The 13,811-nt window shown below is 45.6% G+C and overlaps 1 protein-coding gene across 2 annotated transcripts in view; it reads left to right on the top strand.

Moving 5' to 3' along the window:
- The window catches only part of Trappc12 (trafficking protein particle complex subunit 12), a 59,825-nt gene that overhangs the window by 13,878 nt on the left and 32,136 nt on the right, over positions 1-13,811 (top strand). The window lies entirely within an intron of this gene.

Consider the following 13,811-nt stretch of genomic DNA (forward strand, 5'->3'; position numbering starts at 1 on the left):
TACGTCCTTACACCCTGTAAGGACTCTGTCCGGACTCCTGCCTGCCCTTGGGTCTCCTCGCCCCTCCAGCACAGTCCTGCCTGAAACTTCAGGAGAGTTTGCCTAGAGCCGGGCACAGGCCAGCATACTTTCCTCTCCGCCTTTCCTCATTAACAAAGAGGCCACCTCTCATGCATGTCCCAAAATCAGAAGACCAAGGCCATGGGTTGGGTAAAATGAATCCCCCAACACGGGTACTTGATGTGCACAGCCAGGGAAATGTCCACCCTGTTGCGGTTGGGAGGAGGGAAATTAAGCGAGGAGCTCTTGTCTGCTGGCAGCAGGACGAAGGCCAGGGTGGTCACAGCCTTAGTTCCCACACAGTCATCAGCTCAAGAAAGAACAGCACACAGGCATCAACACAGCAGCACCACCGACACACGCTTGTGCAGATCAACACAGGAATTACTGGTTATTAAGAAAAGAATGAACTAATCCATATTCAGTGGCCCTGACTTATGGAGTAATTATATGGGGAAAAATAAGTCTCTAAACCAAAGCTTTTTTGTTTGTTGGTTTTTTGGCACTGGGGATTGAACCTAGGATGCATTACCACTGAGCCACATCCCCAGCCCTTTTTATTTTTTATTTTTTTGTTTTGTTTTGTTTTGTTTTGAGATAGGTCTCGCTAAGTTGCTTAGGTCCTCACTAAGTTGCTGAGGCTGTCTTTGAACTTGTGATCCTCCTGTCTCAGCCTCCTAAGTCACTAGGATCAAAACTTTTTAATTTCATAAAATTGAATTTTAGTGTATCAGGATAGAAAAGCATTTCTTAAACAAGGTCCAAAAATTTAAACCTTGAAGGAAAAGATTAATAAATTTGCTACTTTGAATAATTCTAAAACGTGTATACAATGAAAACACCATGAACAACAGTTAAAAAAGGAGCAAGGGATGGGAGAAGATGCTTGAAGTTCTTGTGACTGACAGATTTGTATCCAGGATACAGAAAACTTCCTTCAATTAATAAGGAAAAGAAAGAGCCCCGTAGAGAAACAGAGAAGAGATCTGAAGAGGCAATTACTAGAAGCCAGACAGCCAGTGAACATGGGAAGTGCTCAGCCTCTCTTCTTGTTAAAGAAGTGTAAACACAACAAGAATGTCGCGCGTTCCAGCCCAGCAAGTTGGCAGCACCAGTTGGCAAGGGAGGGCAGCGTGCATTGCTGGCAGGAGTGTGACGACCATACGCTTTGCAGATCAAGTTGACAGTGGCTACCCAAACGAGTGCCTAGTGTGACCTTTGCTCCAACTGTCCCACTCCAGTTGTACATGGTGTAAACAGACATGTTCAAGAATATTTGTATATATTACATATTACATGTTATTTGTATTAGCCAAAGATTTCATTAAAAACTGCAATAGCCAACAAGAAAAAGAAAACTGTTATATACAGCCAATTAAATGCTTAGGAGCATTTGAAACAAATGAGCTGGAACCACTTTCATCAATATGAATAAATTTCAAAAATAATGTTCAGCAATAAAAGCTGAACAATTGCACAATGCTGTCTGCAGTGCACTAGATTTTCTTTTATGTTTGCACACAGGTGGATGATCCCTTCGCTACCACTCCACAGTCTAGGAAAGTCCTGAAGACCAAAAATCACTTTGGGCAGCAAAATTTGACCTGACCAAATTTTTTTGGTACTTGACCTAGATATTCTTCCATGTATTTATTCCACACACACCTCTCTTACCCTGCTCTGTACACTGCAGCCCGCCCTCCCTGGCCTGGCAGCAGTATAGTGTCCTCCTGCAGACTGTCCCGTCAGGTGCAGGCCTGGGGACATCACTGTCCTCACTAGTTTGAGGCCCCACCCACACCCTTACAAAGTGCCCCTTCTTTCAGTGCTCTTTGGGAACATGTGGCCCTGAAGTGGCCTTCATGTCCTGCCCAGCCCCTGAAGGATCTGATGGCAGAGCCACCCTCAGCAAGGTGACCCAGTTATGGTCTTGGTTGACCCCCGTTGGTGAGAGGAAGAACATTCCTATACTGGAAATGTCTTTGAAATTCAAAGTAAACTTGAACTGTTGCCATGTAAGCATTTTGTATTCTCTCATCAGGTAAAAAAAAAAAAATGGGGGGAAGTATACGTTGGAGATGGCAAGCTTTTCTAACATCTGTACATTTTTTTTCCTCTCATTCCTTTTTTTTATTTGTTTGTTTTAAAATTGTGACACAAGATCTCTGGGCACAGTGGCATACACCTGTAATCACAGCACCTCAGGAGGCTAAGACAAGAGGATCATACATTCAAGACCAATCTTAGCGACTTAGTAAAACCCTATCTCAAAATAAAATAAATAAAAAGGGCTGGAGATGCACCACAGTGGTAAAAGCACCCTGGTTAAGTCCCCAGTACACAAAATCGATTGTGACACAAGGAAAATTACTCCCATCTCTCTTTCCCTACTGGCCTGGCTGGCTCTCAGACCAGATGGTAATCCAGATCTGAGTGGTGAGTGGAGGAGCCGAGCTTAGTCACCTGGGCTGAACTGCAGTGAGTGAGCTCTCCACCCCAAGTTCCCAGTCTGAGCCCAGTCCTTGCCCCTTTGCCCAAAGCTCTGTGTCCTCCAACAGGCTAGCCCACGTGCAGCCTGAGTTTCCCTCTGTGTGAGGAAAGTAGCCAAGCCCACCAGATTCCTGTCATGGGCCATCTTGTGTTATTAATTTTTGCAAGGACTTGGATCCTTCTTAGTCTATAAAATCGGTTCTCGGGTTCGTGGGAGTTTGTTTAGATATGACTGCTTATCATTTATAGACCCATCAATACAAATCCAAACATTGCTTAACCTAATAATGCACACTTAGTCAATAGCGGCAATTATCCAAGTGAATCTAAGTCAGTCATCTGTGGGCAAATTATATTGGAAGAGACAAATAGGAGCATAAACATTTCTGCTTTCTAGTTTAGATGCCACCTTTTAGAAGATTTGCACTTACTAAAAACAATGAATAATTAAGATGGTAGGTTTTTGCTTCATTTTTAATAGTTGTGATCTAGTTGAGATATAGAAAACACGTCTTGTATATGAAATCATAGCAAGTGCTGAAGGCTTTTTAAATGATGTGTTTTACTATTTTTAATCATTTATGGAGCACTTTATAATTACAAAGTTCTTACAAGTAATTTTATTACACATTTAAATGTTTTACTGGTGGTGGGTGCCTATACATACTGGATATAAAATGAGATAGGAACATTCACAGTGTAATATTTCTTGTTTGTTTCAAAAATATATAAATATCTATGAACAGATTTTTCTCATACATTTTTGTACCCACACAAATTCTAATTTGAGGTCTGTCAAGCTAAGTTCATGGGGAGCTGTACAGGCATCTAAAACAGAAGTCAGGGAACGCCACCCCACCACAGTGGTCCTTAGTATCTATGGACCCCCAAGGGGGCCAGACTTGTGATACTCAAGTCCCTTGTGTAATGTATCCTAAGCACATCCTCCAGTGTACTTTAAGACATTTTTCTAGGTACTTATAATGCCTGCTATAACGTAAATGCTTTGTAAATCGTTGTTACACATTATTGTTTAGGAATAATGATATGAAAGCAGAGTCTTTACATGTTCACCACAGACCTTTTTTTTTTTTTTTTTTGTAAGTATTTTTGACCTACAGGGGATTGGATCCTCAGGTGAGAACCCATGGAGGTAGAAGGCAAATTATGGATCTAAATCCTTATGTTGTTTAGGGCAAAGAAAAAAACTCTCCTTTAGCTGCCATGTTTAGTAACTTGTGCCTTCTATACTTGGTTTTGAAAGTTTGTATTTCAAGGAGCATGTGTTTTGTTTCTCTGTGTCGAGTGCTGTCCTGGGTAAGAGATGGTTTGTGGTCCCCCTGAGGCCATCACCACAGTAGCGGGACGGGCATGCCCATACATGGCCCACTTCCAGAAAGCCAGATAGTTGAAGTTTCTCTGGTGGGTGTATGGCCTGTCCTTTCTTTCACAAGACACTCTTTTCCTGATTGCCCAAAGTTCTTGTCTGCTTCAGAAAAATTAGAAAGAAATTATGCACAGAACCACTGCCTTTACCATTTTCATGTATATTCACATATATATGTTGTGTGTGTGGGGGCATATGAATGTACATGTTTATATATGTTCTACATAGTGCCTATATGTATAAAGATGAATGTTACATGTATATTTGCATAGGTACTACACAGTTTCGTATTATGCTTAGTTTTGTGTCTTTTTATTATTTTAAAATTTTTCCCATATTAAAGAGTGTTTAATTGGGTATTCTAGTGAGAGTCATCCATATTCTGGGTCTGCTATTTATTTTTCATTTCTTCTGAGTGTAGTATCTCATTGAATGTGTTTTGTAGTGCTGGCTTAGTGGTTATGAATTCTTTTAGATTCTTATCATGGGAAGGTTTATTTTGCCTTCAATTCTGAGGGATAGCTTTGCTGGATATAGCAATCTTAGTTGGCACCTGTTGTCTTTCAAGGCTTAATTTTATTCTGGCTTTTAGGGTCTGGCATGAGAAATAAGTAGAAATTCTAATTGACCTTTAAATGTGACCTACCTTTTCTCTCTTGTGACTTTTAGAATTTTGTCCTTGTTCTGTACATTAGGTACTTCAACTATAATGTGTCTTTTGTTTTGGGGGCTTAAACCCAAAGGCACTTTAACACTGAGCTACATTCCCAGCCCCTTTTTTACTATTATTTTACCTTGAGACAGAGTCCTGCTGAGTTGCTTAGGACCTAAGTTGCTGAGACTGACCTTGAACCTGCTATTCTCCTGCCTCAGCCTCTCAAGTTGTAGGGATTATAGGAATGCGCCACCACACCCAGCTGCACATGTCTTGAGGATATTTTGGGATTTTGTCTATTCACAGCTCTAAATTCCTCTTGGTTTTGGATTTCCATCCCATTTCTAAGGTTTGGACATTTTATAGTATTCCTTCATTGAAAACGTTGCACATTCTTTGTTTTTCAGTGCCTTCATCTAGGCCAGTGATTCTTAGATCTGGGCTCTTAGTGTTATCCCAAATTGGAGTATTCCTTCATGGTCTCCTACCATCTATTCTTCATTCTCAATTTAACTTAAATCAGAATACTAGTGACAGAGGCACATTGATGTTTATAGGAGCACAGTTCACAGTAGCCAAGTTGTGGACCCAGCCCAGGTACTGTTGACAGATGAATGGGTAACGTGGTATGCATTCACAATGCAGTTTTACCCCATTATGTAGAAGAATGAAATGAATGGAACTAGAGAACAACATATGTAGAAGCAAATAAGGGAAAAAAGCGGAAGACCCCATGAAAATAGGAGGAGGGTTAAAGGAGTAGAAGGAGGAGAGTGAGAAGTAGGAGGGACAGGAAAAGGGAGGAACTGCAGAATGAAACTCATCAAATCGTATACTAAGTGCATATATGAATATTCCTCAGTGAATTCTACCATTGGTTGCGTATACTTATAAAGCACAGATTTTTTAATTAGTTCTTTATATATGAGAGTGGAATGCATTACAATTCTTATTACAGGTATAGAGCACAATTTTTCATATCTCTGGTTGTATACATAGTATATTCACACCAATTCATGTCTTCATACCTGTACTTTGGATAATAATAATCATCATCACATTCCACCATCATTAATAACCCCATGTCCCCTCCCACCCCCTCCCACCCCTCTGCCCTATCTAGAGTTCCTGTATTCCTGCCATGCTCCCTCTCCCTACCCCACTATGAATCAACCTCCTTATATCAGAGAAAACATTCGACCTTTGGTTTTTTGGGATTGGCTGACTTCACTTAGCATTATCTTCTATAACTCCATCCATTTACCTGCAAATGCCATGATTTTATTCTCTTTTATTGCTGATTAATATTCCATTGTGTATATATGCCACATTTTTTTGTATCCATTCTTCTATTGAAGGGCATATAGGGTGATTCCACAGTTTAGCTATTGTGAATTGTGCTTCTATAAACACTGATGTGGCCAGGTCCCTGTAGTATGCTGTTTTTAAGTCCTTTGGGTATAGACAGAGGAGAGGGATAGCTGGGTCAAATGGTGGTTCCATTCCCAAGTTTTCCAAGGAATCTCCATTCTGCTTTCCATATTGTCTGCACCAAATTGCAGTCCCACCAGCAATGTATGAGTGTGCCTTTTTCCCTAATCCTCACCAACACTTATTGTTGTTTGTCTTCATAATAGCTGCCATTCTGACTGGAGTGAGATGAAATCTTAGAGTGGTTTTGATTTACATTTCTCTAATTGTTAACGATGATAAACATTTTTTTCTTATATTTGTTGATAGATTGTATATCCTCTTCTGAGAAGTGTCTCTTCAGGTCCTTGGCCCATTTATTGATTGGGTTATTTGTTTTTTTTTGGTAAAGCACCAATTTTTTTAAAAAAAGAATACCAGTATTGTACTAGGAGATCAGCAGAGTAGAGGAAGGGAAATGGGGAGAAAAACTGAGAGGGAAAGTGGAAGTTCTGGGGCCTGAAATGGAGCAAATTACATTTCATGCATGTATGATTACATCAGAATGAGCCCTGCTGTTATGTGTAACTATAAAGCACTGATAAAAACAAAAAGGAAACAAAGTCTTTACTAAAATATATTTTAGGGGCTGGGGTTGTGGCTCAGTGGTAGAGCGATCGCCTAGCATGTGTGAGGTCCTGGGTTTGATCCTCAGCACCACATAAAAATAAAGGTGTATATATTTTTAAAAAGTAAGCAAATGCCTTATGGGCATAAATATTTAAAAAAAAAAAACATATTTTAGTAGCTACAAAATCTGAAGCTATTATAAATACCCTGGGATTGAGCCCTCTCATACAGAACTCTTTTCTGCATATATGATTCTTTAGAATAAGTTTTAGAAAACAAATTACTAAAAGAGTAGGGTCAGTCTTGAGGCTTGTATTACATATTAGTTTTCAATAACATGAGTGCACTTGCTTTAATATCACCTTCCTTCGTTGTAAATGTTTTTCTAATTTCTTAGGCTGCCAAAGGCATTTGCTTTTATTATTTTATTTCTTACTGACTTTTGTTAAACTGTGAATTTTGTATCTGCTCCACAGTTCATTGGATGTCTTACATGCTACAGTGATGAAATACTCATAGAAAATAAACAGCAGTGCACTGGACAAGGCCACTGCCCCAAAGAGCTTACCTGGTGGAGGGACAGGACGTAGTTCTTTTTTTTTTTTTTTTTTTTTTTTTTTTTTTTTTTTTTTTTTTAATTTTTTATTGTGGGTTGTTCAAAACATTACAAATTTCTTGACATATCATATTCCACACTTTGATTCTAGTGGGTTATGAACTCCCACCTTCACCCCATACACAGATTGCAGATTCACATCAGTTACACATCCATTGATTTACAAATAGGACGTAGTTCTAATTAAAAGTTAACTTGGAGCCATGCATGCTGGTTTTAGAATTCCCAGGTGCTCAGGAGGCTAAAGCAGGAGAATCGAGAGTTTGAGGCTGGGCAACTTAGTGAAACCCTGTCTCAAAATAAAATAAAATAGATAAAAGTGCTGGGATGTCCTTGGAGCCAGAACACCCCTGAGTCCAATCCCCAGCACCACACCTACGCACACAGAGCAGACTTGGAGTGCCACCCGCCTTCTGCTTAGGCAGCGTGCTGAGGCACGGCGTATGCCTGGAGCAGGACTCTCACCCTGTTTCCATCTGGGGCCCTTTAGGAGCATTTTTCAGTTTTTTTCCCCTTTCTACCACCACTACCCTTAGACCCACATGGATTATGCACTAAGGAGTAGATTCTGCTGGTAACGCTCAACTTTGGGGATTACTGAACATTGTTATCCAAGATTCTTTTATCGCCAAGAGCTGAACCCCGTCCCTTGGGGCCACTGAGAACATGTGCTCTGGTCTGCAGAGCGGGTATTTTCACCGTGGGCTGGAAGGCACCTAGAAGGCATGAGCTGTGCCAGGAGTCCTTGACTAGCTGGAGGAGCACCTGGGGAGCAGAGGTGACAGGTGGCAGAAGGGTGGGCGCAGCTAGAGGCAGGACAGGCTGCACCATCATCTCAAGCTCTGGGGTCACCAGTGAGACTCAGAGGTGAAGCCGATTGCATAGTGGATGTCATTGAGCTTCCTGGGCCTGTGGCTGTAGTCCAAAGCTATACATTCAGGTTAGTGAAAATCCCCTCTGCCTTTACCCAGAGGTGGGCAAGGCAGCTGGTGAGGCAGCCTGAAGGGCCTGCCTAAGCTGGGAGCACAGGACAGCAGCAAGAGCTGAGTGATGGTATCACACGGAAGTGTTCCGGTCTGTGCTGTGCACTTAGTAAGTGCCTGGATTAATATTTGTGGTTTCTGTTCTAACTTTTATACCTGAACTTTTGTTCCCCAAACCTGGTTGCTTCACTTTTCTGACCGTTGCATCCCCATCCCTTCAGCAAGGACTTCCCTGACCTGTCACTTCTCACACTGCTTCACGTGTAGCAATCGGAAGCCGAGTCCTTGGGCTCAAGGAAATGTCATCAGGATTTCTTCTGTCCTGTGACAACTTGGCCTCACAGTAGCAAAGGAATGAGGTCATGTTTTTGGAGTCTCCCGGTGCTGTCCTAGAAAACTTGGTTTAGAGCTTTTGGACAGTGCTAGGAGAGCGTCCCCTGGTCAGCCCAGGTGCACCCACAGCTCTTGAATGGCGTCCTGATTGTGATCAGTTTCAGTTTCTTAGAAGCTGGCACAAATTCAGATATCCAAAATAGGGTGTCAGACAGTACACAAGCAATGTCTGCACTGGTGCTGCTGACTCTCCTGCAGCCATTAAAGATCAGTGTAGGGCTGGGGACACAGCTCAGTTGGTAGAGTGCTTGCCTTGCATGCACAAGGCCCTGGGTTTGACCCCCAGGACCACAAAAGAAAGAAAAAAAGGAAAGGAAAGGAAGAAGAAGTCACGGTGTAAGCCGCAGCATGGTGGGACATGCCTACAGTCGAGCTGCGTAGGAGGCTGAAGCAGGACTAGTTGAGCCCATGACTTCAAGACCAGCCTGTGCAATGTAGCAAGACCCTGTCTCAAAAAACAAAAGAAAGAAAAATCATGTTGTGAGAACATTTGAGGATGCAGGAAAGTTTAGAGAAGAGGAAAGATAGAAACAGTACATGCTTAAAGATACAAGGTCACAAGGACACGTTGAGAACGTGTCACTGTTGATGTTGCTTTCCTTTTCCGCTTCACCCCTTCCTGTCTCCTCCATTCCTGTGATGTGGATAAGGTGTGGGGGAGGGAGCTGGCGTTAACTGTCATTGTCTGAGCAGCTCACCTGGAGGACAGCAGTGTTGCAGAGGTGTTGGCACCTGTGACGATCCCACCAGGACCCACGGGCCCACCTGCTGCTTCTGCATTCCCAGAACTGTGCCACCCACTTGCCATCCAGATATGTCCATATCCTCCCTCACGCCCCTGCACTCCTGGGCTAAACTGGGCCCTTGTGTCTTTGCACCTGTTTCACTAAGCTAGCTCTGCGGCCTCTTTTCCACAAAATGCCTCCAAAAGAATTAGAAAACTAGATGCCCTCTTAAATTTCTCTCAGAGATCCTTTATCGCAAGTTGGATTGTTGTTAAGAATATCTGCCATTAATCTCTAGTGCTTTGCATGTTGCATCAGTAACGATATTTTTCCACCATCACATAGAACTCCAGCTCAGTTCCTCAGTGTGGGGAACGTGGTCCTCGTGGCTGCCAGCACTCACACTCCCCTGCAGTGCCCGTAGGGACAGCAAGCTCCTGCAGCATCGGCCCCTCTAAGCCCATCCTGCATACTGTCCTCACAGTATCAGGGGTCCCGCTACCTCCCATGTGGCCCATCTTGCACCCCGTCCTTCTGCTCTTGCCCCCAGCTTTGTAGCTGCCCGAGAGCACTCTGCTTCCTGAGCTTCTTGACTTCAGATGCCAGTGTCATGCAGGGCTCCTCCCCTGGTGCCATGGGGTGCCCTTCTTGTGGGCTGCGCTGTCACATCCACTTGCACCCCATGTTCATCTCACAAGACATCTTGGGCAGTTTCTTCCCAGCCACATGGCCGTGATGTTGTGGGCACATGGGTAGGTTGTATAAGTGTGTTCGCACATGTGTGTGCGCAGGGATGTGTGTAAATGTGCTCTGCAGTCACCTTACACTGAGGTCCTCGTGGCCTTCCTTTCGTGTGCCAGTTGGCCTGTGTGTCGTGGTCCCCCTGGAGCGGCACTGTTTCTGTAAAAGAGCACGGTGTCCTCTAGGCTTCCTGCTGCACCTCCTTGTGGCAGCTGCTCAGCTCCACTGCAGCCAAGCACAAGCCTCAGGCAGTGCACAAGCAAGAACCTGAGGCCGACTCCTGTGAACTCCAGGGGTGCCGGGCAGGACTGGCCCACCAGCACTTGCAGCTCTCCAGCCTGGGCTGCAGGGACATCCTGTTGACTGCTTCTCTCACTTTGACTAGGCCCCTTAGACCCACCCATTGCTGCAGGGAGTCTGGTGCTTTCCCAGTGTGATAGCATGTCACCTGTGGCCAGCGTGCTGGGAAGCTGGTGAATGGCAGCACAGCCTGGCCTCACCTACCTTCTGCATAGCCTTCCCGTAGGCCACACCATCCTCCTGTGCGGCCGGTCTTCACTGGCCTTCCTCCTGCCCCTCATTCTCACCATTCCCCCTGCATGCTCCCCTACCCCCCCATTCCAAGGCTCTGCTCCTCCTGCTCTCTGGGCCAGCGCATACCTGTCCCCAGTGTAGGTCCTTTCCTGCAGGAAGTCTGCCCCCAGGTCTCAGTTTAAGTCAAGTGCCATTATGTATATCGAGAAATTATCATCAATTAGTAAAGGCCAGGCGTGGTGGCACATGTCTGTAATCCCAGTGGCTCAGGAGGCTGAGGAAGGAGGATTGTGAGTTCAAAGCCAGCCTCAGCAACTTGGTGAGGCCCTAAGCAACTCAGCAAGATCTTGTCTGTAAGTAAAATATAAAAAGAGGGCTGGGGATGTTGCTCAGTGGTTGAATGCCCCTAGGTTCAATCCCTGGTACCAAAAAAAAAAAAAAAGTAAAAAATAAAGGAGTGAGAGGAAGATCAGTAGAGCAGAAGAGGGAGAATAGGAGAAAGAAAGGCGGAGAGGTGGTGAGGTGGGGTTGAGACCCGATTCCTGGCATGTGTGATCCTATCAGGTGCACCCACCACTGTGTATACCTTAATGCTTTCGGGAGAATTAACACCCAGGCCTTCATGTCATCACCAGGAGTTGTCCATGGTGAGGGACACCCATGGGAAGTGGGTCTAAGTATCAGATTCACAGAACTATCCCAGAAGATTATTTCTGAGATTAAATCAGAGCAAATTAAGGAAAATAAGAAGTATAATACACAAGCTGAATATTTCCCTATATTCCTAGGGGGGGAAAAAAACAATCAAGTGTCACTAACAGAACAAAGGCCAGAACGCTGACCTGGGGGTACACAACCAACGGCCCAGGGTGTGGGATCTATCAGACACAGACGCAGAGTGGGCTCAGACTTGGCAGGTCTCTCCCTCTCTCTCCTTCACATTTGCAATGCAAAGAGAATATGCACAGCCACTTGTATTACATAAAGTGATTATTGCATAGAAATTTAGACTAGAGACAGCATTTGGAAAGCATTTTAGTAAATTATCTTAACCAGTCTAAAAATACTCGTGAGCTGTCAACCAGAACATGGAAGTCCTGCGTTACTTGAGTGCTCTGCTGTAATTGGGACAGTTGGGAGGAATGCAGCCCCGACTTCCTCTTCACAGTTGACCAGTGGTTCTGCCTGGTTCCCCAGGCTGCGGGTGGCTCTGAGGAAGCCGCAGCCTCTGGTGCAGCTGACTTCACATGTGCAGCAGCGGCCTTAGTCACAGAGAGCCTGGCAGCATGTGTGCATGGCAGTCTCCTCGTGGAAAAAAGAAAACACTAGACACACCCTGAGGCCCTTGGTGAGTCGTCCGCTTGATGTCTGCACCCTGCTGGCTGGTGGCACAGTGCGGCTGGGGCCCACCCTCAGGTGCAAGGAGCCAGGAGAGGAGGAAGCTTACCAGAGAAAACATGAAGGTACACCCATCCACGAGCACACCCGCACCCTGACATCACACATGGCACTATGAGTACCCGGAGCGATGGCACGCTCCCTCACTGCAGGCAGGAAGGCCAATGGGACTGTCACCTTGGAAAGCAGTATTCTGATGGCACGCCCAGCAAGGAAACTGCTGAGTTACCTGCTGGGTGCTTTACCTGTAAAGTTAAGTGCTTACATCCACGTAGAACCTGCCTGTGGACGTTGTTTGACTCATGGCTGCCCAAAATGAAAGGCAGCCCAGAGGCCCTTCAGTAGGTGAGTGCAGGGCATGCTGTTCAGCACAGGAAATGAACTCCAACTCCAGGGCTCAAGGGCTTGTATCAGGGCACAGCGGGACAGTAGCAGCCCAGGCAGTCTTGAGGTTCCAGCCCCCTGCCACTTGTTTTCCTCATAAACAGTCTGGCAAGGTGTGCGCCCACCCTCACACCCTCACCCACATGAGACAGCAAGAAGAGGTCCTGCACACAGAGGTGCTGGCCTTGCTGACAGCCTTGAGAAAGACACCCACACCAAGGGAGGGCGTCCTGGATGTGTGGGAGAGCGTGGGACTTCTCCCTGCTCTTCCCGCTGGGCAGTGAGCTTTGTGCCTGGCACTGCACTCGGTGTTTGGCACATGCTGACTTCCTGAGGTGGGGCTGATGGCCTCCGCTTCTAAACTCAGCAGACCCTGATCCCACAAGGTCCAGCAGCCCCCTCAGCCCTTAGCAGAGACTTGTGTCCTGGCTGTGGGAGCTGGAGCCCAGGAATCTCAAGAAAGGACTGCAGCAGCCCTTCCGTGGAGAGAGCTTGCAGAGCCCCCGCTCTGCGTCCGGCACCTGGAGCTCTGCCCGCCAGCCAGCAGGTGCACGCGGGAGCGATCGGGTGGAAAGGCTGCGCCACGTGTGCTGGCATAAGCGCTGCTAACTCCCTGGCTTCCTTGGTGTCCAATTGCCCCTGGGACGAGTATGGAACCTCCTGCATGGCCCAGCATTTTTAGGCTCCTCTTCACTCTCTGTCTGTGCCCCGGCCACCCTGGATTCATTTCTGCTCTAGCCCACTCTGTCCTTTGAGGCTGCCTCTGCCTGGAGGGTCCTTGGCTCCCTTTTGACCTGTTTCCCACTCATCCTGCCCACCGCTTTCCCCTTCCTCCACCCAGCCTGTATCCCCACCTGCCGCCCACACCCTGAACTGCCTCCCTGGTTAGCTCCTCAGCTACACATGCACTCACCACTGTTGCCTGCTTGTGGGTGCTGCTGGGAGCAAACCGCTCGCAGCCTGTTTGTCGGCCGGCTGCTAGGTGAGCGTGTGCTTGTGCAATGCCTGTTCCAGGCTTGTTGGAAGCGTGAAGTGTTCCCTCCCACAGTGTCTCACTCAGTTGCCTAGCAGCCTTCCTTTCTCTATTGGATGGGGCAGAAATATTTTGAGCCCAAAAATGAACCGATATGTGGAGGTTGGCTGCCTTCTAACCTTCCCAATGCCCCAGTTGCAGCAGAAGAGGCACCAGAAAGTAGGCTGTATGGATGGGTGGGCCATGACGTGCTGCCTTAGCATGATGCATTGACTGTATTCATGTTGGTAAAATAGAGCGTGGAACACATGAAGCCCCTAGTTTTATGATCCATGTACATCATATAGATAGCAATAAATATATCCAGTGCTTAATATAATATCAAATTATTGATTTTAAACTGACAGAAATCACAAGCTAGAGCCATCTTGC

The sequence above is a fragment of the Marmota monax genome, unplaced genomic scaffold (genome assembly GCF_021218885.2).
Source record: "Marmota monax isolate L192 unplaced genomic scaffold, Marmota_monax_Labrador192_F-V1.1 WCK01_AAM20220418_F8-fsc00010, whole genome shotgun sequence".
Taxonomy (NCBI): Eukaryota; Metazoa; Chordata; class Mammalia; order Rodentia; family Sciuridae; genus Marmota; species Marmota monax.